At 45.8% G+C, this 8,983-nt stretch overlaps 1 pseudogene; it reads left to right on the forward strand.

Annotated features, from left to right (window-relative positions):
- Positions 1 to 5,387: 5,387 nt before the first annotated feature.
- LOC119977922 lies at positions 5,388 to 5,611 on the forward strand (annotated as a pseudogene).
- Positions 5,612 to 8,983: the final 3,372 nt, after the last annotated feature.

Below are 8,983 nucleotides of genomic sequence, written 5' to 3' on the forward strand. Positions count from 1 at the left end.
ACTTCTCGGGTGCAAATAAGAATGGTTTTTGCCTCTATTTGATTAAAATTGAGAGTCACTTAAATCTTATTCTCTAATAATTCTGGCTAGCAAAAAGGAATTTAAGAGAAGCAACTTGTACACAATTTAACTTTTAAAATAATACAGAAATGGTTTCTTGCTTCCAGCAAAACAGCTTGCATTTACTTCAAGAGTTAGAGTGGAAAAGTGAAAGTATGAAAAATAGAGACAGCGAATAGTTTAGATCAAAGTATAGGATGATTCTGGAATAAAGATGGCCGTACGGACCCTCATGGTTATACAAAATCATATCAATCTTTAGCCATCTATCTACACCCCTAAGTAATCTTAATTGGTTTGGGTTAGAATCAAATGAGTTTGATTTGACGGTTAGCTGTCAATCTTCAATGTGCAACATTAGTTTTAAATGTTTCGCATCTGAATACTTGTGCATGTTATGCAATGCGATTCTGTGCTATTATCGCGACCAGCTTAAACTGGCCTTCTGCTGACTTAGCTGTTATCCGCATTATGAACAATGGTGCCTTCATGTTACTATGGCGTTGCCATGGTGTTGCTATGACCTTGATCTGATAAATATCAGATCAGCACAAGTATAGTGTCAAACTGTCTTGGAAATGTATTTGTTCGCTCAGTAAAAGTGCTGTTTTAATCTATAATGGAATTCTGCTGTGTCATGCTGTTTTGTGTCTCTGTTCTGTTGAAGCTATATGTTTTGAAATGACCTGAGATTGCAAGTGTTGAAATCCTTAATTTAAAATGGGTATTTGAAACTAGGGCTTAATATTTACACTAAATAGCTATCTTTTACCTATCAGGTGTATTAGAAAATAGTTGGTTTCTACACATGGTCTCAGAAGTTTGCCGCGACAGGAATATTGGCAGGTTAAGCCTATGGGAAAAAACTTAGCAGATGGCAGATTACAATGTAGCAAAGTTATGCACTTTAGCAGGAAAAACAAAGGAGTTGAACATTATTTAAATGAAATGAAAATCACTTATTGTCACAAGTAGGCTTCAAATGAAGTTACTGTGAAAAGCCCCGAGTCGCCACATTCCGGCGCCTGTTCGGGAGGCTGGTAGGGAAATTGAACCCACGCTGCTGGCCTTAGTCTGCTTTACAAGCCAGCTATTTAGCCCACTGTGCTAAACCAGCCCCTTCATGGAGGCAGACTTCCGAAAGCTGCAACACAGAGGGATTCTGTGGAGGGCAGCATGGTAGTATTGTGGATAGCACAATGGCTTCACTGCTCCAGGGTCCCAGGTTCGATTCCGGCTTGGGTCACTGTCTGTGCGGAGTCTGCACATCCTCCCCGTGTGTGCGTGGGTTTCCTCCGGGTGCTCCAGTTTCCTCCCACAGTCGAAAGATGTGCAGGTTAGGTGGATTGGCCATTATAAATTGCCCTTAGTGTCCAAAATTGCCCTTAGTGTTGGGTGGGGTTACCGGCTTATTGGGATAGGGGGAGGTGTTGACCTTGGGTAGGGTGCTGACCTTGGGTAGGGTGCTCTTTCCAAGAGCCGGTGCAGACTTGATGGGTCGAGTGGCCTCCTTCTGCACTGTAAATTCTACGATCTATGATCTATGATCTATGATTCGTGGTGTCTTCATGTATAAATCACAAAAAGCTGGCATGCAAGTTCAGCAGATAATAGGGAAGGCAAATGTCGGCTTTTATTTCAAAGCGAATGGAGTATAAAAATAGGGAAATCTTGCTAAAACTACACAAGGCAGTAGTTGGACCACACCTGGAATAAATTGAACAGTTTTGATCCTCTTATCTATGGAAGGATATACTCGCATTTGGAGGCAGTCCAGAGAAGGTTAACTGAGTTGATTCTGGGTATGGAGAGAGATTAAGTAGGTTGGACCTGTAACTCACTTGAGTTTAGAACAGTGAGGGGCCACCTTATCGAGACATATAGGAACCTCAGGGTGTTGACAGGGTAGATGCTGAGAGGTTGTTTCCCTTTGTGGGATAGTCGACGACCTGAGTGCATAATCTCAGAGTAAAGGGTCACCCATTTAAGACAGAGATGAGGAGGAATTTCTTCTCTCAGAGGGTAGGGAATCTGTGGCATTCTGAGCCCTAGACGGCTGTGAAGGCTGGGCCACTAGGTGTGTTCAAGGCTGAGATAGACAAGTATTTAATCAATAGGTGAATCAAGGGTTATGGGAATAAGGCAGGAAAGTGGAGTTGAGGATCATCACAAGAGATCAGTCATCATCTCACTGTATGAGGGAGCAGACTCAATGTGCTGAATGGCATACTTCTACTCCTATGTCTTGTGGTCTTATGTTTGAAGTCAAAAGCACCTGACATGCAAGTTGGTGTCTGGTCCTTTAAATAACACTAGTGTGGTGCGACCGTTATATTAAGCTCCACTCTAGCTGGGAGTGATCAGGCATTCATTGGCCATGGGCAGACAAAGGGTGGGATTCTCCGAGCCTCTGCACCAAAATCAGCATGGGGGCGGAGAATGGGCGTCAACGCTGAAATCCGTTCCGACGCTGCTCCCGTGATTCTCCAGGTTCCCAGAGGCCCCCGCCACGATTCACCGAAGGTAACTGGCCGAGTTCCCGACGGCTTGGTTCTAACCATGCCTTGCTTGTCGGGAACAGTGGTGGGGGGGGGGGGGGGCGGGGGCAGGGGGATCCTTCACTGGGGGGGGGGGGGTGGCTTCATGGACGGCCACGCAAGCGATCGGGAGGCACCAATCCACAAGCGCACGCAACCTCGGGGGGGGGGGGGGGGGGGGGGGGGGGGGGGGCTAGATTTTTGGTGCGGCTCCACAAGGGTCCACCATGACGCAGGGGTGGTCGGCATGCGAATGCGCAGACTCCCGACCGGAAGTGCAGGGCCCTGTATCCGCAGCCAGAGCTGCGAGAAGCACTCCGGGGCCCTGCTAGCCCCCAGCAGATTGGAGAATCACTCTGGACTTTCCTTAAGTCCTTAAGGAAAGTCCAGAGTGAAACGCCCGCGTTTTGACGCTGGCGTAGGGACATAACCCCATTATTGGAGAATCCCGCCCAAAGTTCCTGAAACTAAAGTCAAATCATCCAGAATAGCTTGTTGATGTGATGATAGCACTATCTCTGACACACTTCTCAGCATGGGAAGAATGATAGAATCCCTACAGTGCAGAAGGAGGCCATTTGGCCCATTGAGTGAAGAGTATCAGAGGTCGCCTGCTAATATATTACAAACATGGTCGACATTTTGTCGAAGTTATGCTTACAAAAAGAAACAAGGGCCGGGATTCTCCGCTATCCGGCGGGGCTGGCCGTACCGGCACTGAGGAGTGGCGAGAACCACTCCGGCATCGGGCCGCCCGGAAGGTGCGGAATCCTCCGCACCTTCAGGTGCTAGGCCGGCGCCGGCGGGATTGACGCCGCGCCAACCGGCTCCGAAGGGCCTCTGCCGGCCGGCGTGAGTTGGCACATACGCGGGAGTGCCTGCGTGTTCTGGCATGATCCCAGCGCATGCGCAGGGGGATTTTTCTCCACGTCTGGCCATGGCGGACCGTTACAGCAGCCGGCGCGGAGGCAAAGAGTGCCGCCACGGCACAGGCCCTTCCGCAGATTGGTGGGCCCTGATCGCGGGCCAGGCCACCATGGCTCCCCCCCCCCCACCCGGGGCCAGATCCCCCAGCCCCCTCCCCCCTCCCCCCCCCCCCCCCCCCCCCCCCCCCCCCCCCGGCTCGGCCTACTGCAGGTACAGCTTATGATGTAATTTGAGTCACAAGTGTCAGAACTGAGCATGAATTTTCCTGGGTAGCATTTAAACGTTGATTGCAAAGTGAACCTTGTTAACAAGAAACCACTTTCCTTTGCCATAGCTACTGCTAATATATTTTAGTCATTTAGTTGTATAATTAGTCAAATAAATATGACATGTTGTGACGGAACCTAATTCTAATAGATCTTAATTATATACATGACTATTTTATGATAGATGTTAACTTGTGATTGTGATTATTTGAGTCTGTTCTGTCCCTTCATTATTTGTTTAACCAGTGATTTTTCAAGTTAGCAGCTATTGTTTAATGGCTGCAATTAAAGCTAAGTTATTGGTAATAATACTCAAAATAACTTTCTGCTGGAAGCTAATTATGCCATAAATCATTCTCGGTAATTCTTGTTCACCTTCTGTGATTGCTCTTTTAGGTAATTTAAAAAAAATATATTTATCCCATTCTTAAAGTTACTAAACCAATGCACAGACTGCATTTAGGTCTAGATTCACTGTCACGTGTACTGAGGTACAATGAAAAGTATTTTTCTGAGTACAGTCCAGGCAGATGGTTCCATATATGAAAAAACATCGGACATATGATAAATACACAATGTAAATACATAGACATTGGCATTAGGTGACGCATATGGAGTATAGTGCTACACTGTAGGGATTATTGCATGGTGAGATCAGTTCAGTCCATAAGAGGGACATTCAGAAGCCTGGTAACAGCGGGGTAGAAGCTGTTTTTGAGTCTGGTGGTGTGTGTTCTCAGACTTTTGTATCTCTTGCCCAATGGAAGAGGTTGGAAGGGAGAATAACCCGGGTGGGAGGGGTCTTTGATTATACTGCCCACTTTCCCAAGGCAACGACAGAGTTAATGGATGGGAGGTGTGTTGTTCTCTGCTATGCTATACCCTCATGATTTGATCCATGGTATTGATCAAAGAACAACGAGTCTTGTTGACAAACAAAACTACTTTATTTAACACTACTTAACTGGGTTTGACACTTAGCCCTCCTCATTTGACGGTTGTTTCAACATATTCATTTTTTCACCTCTTCTCTGCTTCTATTGTTTGACTGTTGCCTCTTCTAGTAACCTGCTATGCCCTGATAATTGTTGACCTAGGATTTCAGTTTATTAACTTGTCAGTTTATTTTGCATTGAAAGTAATTTTGTCAGAGATCCATGGACCATCTTTCTGTCAAGTCATTTTGTGAACTAATTCTGATGAACTAAATTTGAGTTTTGTCAATTAATCTAAGTTTTTGTTGACATGTCAGCTTCTGTAGTTAATTAAAATCAACGGTGTCTTGAAAGTTTACAAAACGCATTCAAGGCAGCTAATAAAAATTCATCAGTCAGCCATTAAATAACATTGAAGATATATTGCGGGAATGATTGACTAAAATTTCTTCTGATTTCCATTGAGCCTCAACATGTTTTGCGTGGAAGAATTGCTACAATACTGCAATTTAAGGGTTATTTTGTTGATTCACAGCATGCTTATGATTCCGGTTTGTTTGTTGGGTAATGGTGGTACTTCACGGCCTAAACTGCAAGTATTAAAGATTTGGTTTAATTTTCCGCGTGTTTAAGTCTCAGAATGTTCAACATTTCCCGTGCCAATTGCTTCTCGGCCTTTTGGCTAAGATCAAGCGTGGGATCAAGCCCAAGGTGAGGTGCAATGACTTTACTTGTCAGCTTGGATCATGTCTGTCTCTCGTGTGTGGAGACCATGAATTGGCTTCAATTTGAATTGGTTTTTGGAGCAAGCAATGAGATGGATTAAGAGTTTGCCCTGTCCACTCTGTTCATTGGCTTTGTAACTTCAAGGATTAAAAAAATTAAACATTTTTCGTGCCGAAATTACTCTGCAACTTTCCAAATTTTGTATCAGAGGTAATCTCTATGAATAATGTTCTGCATACTTCAGCATCTTTCCATCGAGTGTATGCTCTTATTCCATGATTTACTCTTTGATGAATTATCGTACACTACCATACATTGAGTTGCAGCTGCTCCTTTTCTTCCTAATCTATGAGCCTGTCTGTCTTCTTTTACTATATGTTCAATTTGAGGATTTTGTGTTATCAATAGTTATACTCCTGAAACCCATTTTGTGCAGGATGCATTGACATAGAATTCACAATACCTGTGATATATTGGCATGCTTGATGACTGTCAGATTTGGGGTAATTTACACAAAAATAGATGCATGCAGAGTCCGGTTGCTAAATCTGATAATCTGAGGCTGACTTTTATGCTGGGGATGTGGCCTCCTCCCCCAGTGTAAAAGTCGGGGGTAGACCTGATGTGTTGGGTAGGCTGGGTCTATGTGGACTGCGTTTGATGCAGTGTAGAGAGAGACAGGCTTCCAACACTTGATGAGATGCAACACGATTTTATTTAACATCTACCTATATTACATGCTTAACTGTGGGTTGACTTGACGGTCGACCTGAGGCTAGCCTGACCAGACTAACTGACGACCACATGGTGTTTGCACTGGCTGCTGCTCACGAGCTCTGACTGTCTCAGAGGCTGGATCCCAAGAGAGCGGGAAAACCAGTGCCCTCTGGCTTTATAGTGGTCGTGTCCTGTCTGGTGATTGGCTGCTGTGTTCTGTGTGCTCACTGGTCATCCTATGTCTCAATCACTGCCTGTCTGCACTCCATCATATATATGGATGTATATTATGACCAGACCTGCCTGCACTTGACTGACATTTAATGGTTGTTACATTGGATCGTTAAATGGCTTTACCGGCGGGAGGTATCGTCTTGTCTCAGGAAGCTGCTGGCCAATTAAATAGCTGTGTAGGAACCTCTCACAGGTGAGCGCACATTGCTGGTTGGAATTTTGCATCCTGGATTGGTCCTCCCCTTCACCCAGCTCCCACCTGTGATGCCAAGGAGTTATTAGCATGCATCAGCGGGCACAGTAACGGGGAGGCCAAACCAGTTGAAGGTGGACATCGGGTTTCCTGCCCTTGGCAACAAAAGGATTTATCTGCCTTTGGCAGTGAAGATTGATTTCGGCAGACTAAGTATGCGAGAGCAGTCTTGAAGGCAGGTCAGCATCATGTTATGAATGTGTAGACTCAGCAAGACACAAAGGCAGTCAAGGTCATCCACTGAACCTGTAACTTTATGAAGGATGTGCACATTACCAATTGCCCAGGAAAATGTGGTGGTGAGCCACTTTCTTGAAGAGTTGCAGTCCATGTGGTGCACCAATAGTGTTGTCAGGAGTATTAATCCAACAATAGTTTCTGATCAATGGTAACCCCCAGATTATTGATGGCGAAGACATTGAATGTCAAGGGATTCAGTGGTGGTAATGCCATTGAAGAGCAAGGGGCGGGTAAGATCCTCTATTGTTGGAGTTAGTCATTGCCTGGCACATGTGTTGTGCAAATGTAACTTGCCGCTTGTCAGCCCAAGACTGGATATTGCCCAGGTCTTGCTGCATTTGGACATGGATTGCTTCATTATGTGAGGAGTCGTGAATGGTGCTGAACATTGTGCAATCATCAGCAAACAGCCCCACTTCTGACTTTATGATGGAAGGAAGGTGATTGATGAAGCAGCTGAAGATGGTTGGGTCAAGGGCACTACCCTGAGGAACTCCTGCAGTGATATCCTGGAGTTGAGATGGTTGACCTCCAACCACCACAACCATCTTCCTTTATGCCAAGTGTGACTCCAACCAGGTGAGTGTTTGCCCCCTGATTCCCATTGCCTCCAGTTTTGCTGGGGCTCTTTGATCCCATACTCTGTCAATTGCTACCTTGATGTCAAGGGCAGTCACTTTCACTTCACCTCTGGCATTCAGCTCTTTTGTCCATGTTTGAACCAAGGCTGTAATGACGTCATGAGCTGAGTGACCCTGGCGGAACCCAAACTGAGTGTCCGTGGGCAGGTTATTGCTGAATAAGTGCTACTGGGGCTGGTTTAGCACACTGGTCTAAATCACTGGCTTTTAAAGCAGACCAAGGCAGGCCAGCAGCACGGTTCAATTCCTGTACCAGCCTCCCTGAACAGGCGCCGGAATGTGGCGACTACGGGCTTTTCACAGTAAATTCATTTGAAGCCTACTTGTGACAATAAGCGATTTTCATTTAATTCATTGATAGTGCCTTTGATACCCCTTCCATCACTTTACTGATGATCGAGAGTACACTGATGGGGCAGTAATTGACTGGCTTGGATTTGTCTTGTTGTTTCTGTCCAGGACATACCCGGGCAGTTTTCCACATTGCCGTGTAGATGCCAGTGTTGTAGCTGTACTGGAACAGCTTTCCCAGGGGCACAACAAGTACTGGAGCATACGTCTTCAGCACTATTGCCAGGATATATTCAGGACCCATAGCCTTTGCAGTATCCAGTGCCGTTAGGCTTTCTTGGTATCGTATGGAGTGAATCAAATTGGGTGAATACTGACATCTGTGATGCTGGGGACCTCTGGAGGAGGCCTCGATGATCCACTCAGCATTCCTGGTTGAAGACCATTGCGAATGCTTCAGTCTTATCTTTTGCACTAATGTATTGGGCTCCTCCATCATTGAAAATTAGGATATTTTTGGAGCCTGCTCCAGTGATTTGTTTAATTAGTCCACCACCATTCACAGTTGGATGTGGCAGGACTGCAGAGCTTCGATCTGGTGCGATGGTTGTGAAAATGCCTAGCTCTGTCTATTACCTGCTGCTTATGCTGTTTGGCATGCAAGTAGTCCTGTGTTGTTGCTTCAACAGATTGAAAACTATTTTTTAGGTATGCTTGGTGCTGCACCTGCCATATCCTTCTTCCATCTTCATTGAACAAGGGTTACAGACAGTGGTTGAATGCAATTTTGCTACTGCTGATGGCCCACAGCACCTCATAAATGCCCAGCCTTGACTTCCTGGAGTGCCACACAACATAATGGAGAGTTTCCTCATTGTGAAGATGTTGTGTCCACAAGGACAGTGTGGTGGTCACTCCTACAAATACTGTCAAGGACGGATGCATCTGCAGCTGGTAGGCTGGTGAGGATGAGATTAAGTATGTGTTTTCTCTTGCTGGTCCCCTCACCACCTGTCACAGTCTCAGTCTAGAGCTATGTCCTTTAAGGCCCTACCACCTCTGTTTGTGGTGGTACTACCGAGTCACACTGAGGTGCGCCCCCCCCAGCCCCTCCCCAGAGCATATTCTGTGCCCTTGCCGCTTCCTGAAAGTGCTG

Source organism: Scyliorhinus canicula, chromosome 14 (genome assembly GCF_902713615.1).
Source record: "Scyliorhinus canicula chromosome 14, sScyCan1.1, whole genome shotgun sequence".
Taxonomy (NCBI): Eukaryota; Metazoa; Chordata; class Chondrichthyes; order Carcharhiniformes; family Scyliorhinidae; genus Scyliorhinus; species Scyliorhinus canicula.